The following is a 2,077-nucleotide window of genomic DNA, read 5'->3' as shown; positions in this document are numbered from 1 at the left end:
TGGATACCGGAGGTCTGATGCCCTGGGAACGTCTAACGAGCTCCCAGGTGATGCTGATGCCGAGGCTGCTGGTCCAAGAACCCCTGCTCCTGTCTTCTTTCAAAGAAGATTCAAGATGATTCAGGAGATCTGTCTATGGCGTGTGTCCAGAGAGCTCTTCCTGAGCCTTTTTTTTTTTTTTTTTTTTGGTTTTAAACGATGGCAAAATGCACGTAACGTAAAATGTGCCACCTTAACCGTCTCTAAGTGCACTGGCACCAGGCATGCTCACGCTGTCGTGCACCCGCCCCCACCACCCGTCTCCAGAACTTTCCATCTCCCCAGACTGAGACCCTGCTGCCCCCAGGAAGCACGGACTCCCCGCCCCCTGCCCCACCCCTGGCTCCCACCATCTGCTCTCTGTCTCTGTGGACGGGACTCCTCTGGGGACCCCCTGTGCGTGGGGTCACGCGGGACGCGTCCTTCTGTGCCTGGCTCCTGTCACCGCGCACAGGGACGTCCAGGCCCATCCATATTGTAGCAGGTGTCAGATTGCCTTCTTTTCCAAGGCTGGATAATATTCCAACGTGTGGATGGACACATCGTGTTTCTCCTTCACCTTTGATTCCCTTGAGCCTTTCGAGTCCACTACGGGTTGGCTGTCTTCTAACGGGGCACAGCCAGCTAAGCTGGGGATTCCTTTTGCCACATCCCGAATTCTGTTCTCCATCCCTTCCCTTTCTTGACTTGTGTCCTTGTTTTGATGGAGAACATTTCAGAAACGTCTTTGTAACCTCCAGGTGTGACTGTGACCCGCTCCATTTTCCTGATTCCCTATTGTCTCATTGCCAAGCACCCCACACAGTCTCCGGAGTCAGACAGGCTTGGGTGGAAACATCCTAGGTCTGTCCCTCACTAGCTGGGCGCCCAGACTCCCCCACTATCCCCCCCCCCCCCGCAGAAATCACTAGTCACGAATAAACCTAATAATACCAACATTTATTATCCCCCGAATCGTGACCTCAGAATTAGTAACCTCCTAGCCATGTCATTAATAAATTCACCATTAAACTTTAATGACGGAGTGAACACAATTATTCTTTTTTTTGTTTGTTTTAATGTTTATTTACTTTTGAGAGACAGAGTGTGAGAGGGGGAGGGGCAGAGAGAGAGAGAAAGACACAGAATCTGAAGAGGCTCCAGGCTCCCAGCTGTCAGCACAGAGCCTGACTCGGGGCTTGAGCTCACAAGCTGCGAGATCATGACCCGAGCCGAAGTCAGACGCCCAACGGATTGAGCCACCCAGGCGCCCCTAGTCATTCTTCATACACTGGCACAGCATGGTAATGATTCTTTGTGATTCCAAGCAAGTGGCTTCAGCTTTCTGAGCTCCTGTTTTCTTGTGCGTAAAACGGAAATGATAAAGGTTCCCATCTGGTTGATCAATACTATCAAATATGTATTTTATTCTAGGTGTTCTGTTCTATGTTAGGTACTGGGAACGTATTAGCAGTAAAAAGAAACAAACAAGTAAACAAGAAATAGGTCCCCAACTACGCATCGCATGCAGAGGCTTTAGCGCCCAGCCTGGCTTTTGGTCATGTTGTCACTTATAACTTACTTACCATTATGTTGTACGTGATGTCATACGTTATATATATGATACGTGCATGTTATATGTTGACACTATATACATCATAATAATGTACTTTGTTTAACAATGGTATTGGTATGTCTATCTCAACACCGCATCATTTATACACTGTGCATATAACACAAATCAAACTCATTTATTATGCCATTAGAATTCCTACTTAGGACAAAGCGTATGCCATAAGTGTCACCTGCAACATGGCGGTAGATACTTGATTAATCGTGGACATGACTCGTGTTTATCACCTGCGAGAGGATTAGGGCAATAGGATTAAGCCGAGGGCAAGCCGCTGCCCTTCCACCCCCCGGGCGCTTGGGGGCGCTCGAGGCGCGGAGACGCACGCGGGCCCACCCCCGAGCCCCGATTGGCGGCGCGCGCGCTGCGCCACGGCGCACGCCGGCCCCGCCTCCGGGCCCGCCCCCCGCTCCCTGGGCCCGGCCCCCT

This window comes from Herpailurus yagouaroundi, unplaced genomic scaffold, assembly GCF_014898765.1.
Source record: "Herpailurus yagouaroundi ecotype Mexico unplaced genomic scaffold, PumYag 295, whole genome shotgun sequence".
In the NCBI taxonomy this organism is placed as follows: Eukaryota; Metazoa; Chordata; class Mammalia; order Carnivora; family Felidae; genus Herpailurus; species Herpailurus yagouaroundi.
Note: the sequence above shows the minus strand (reverse complement) of the source record.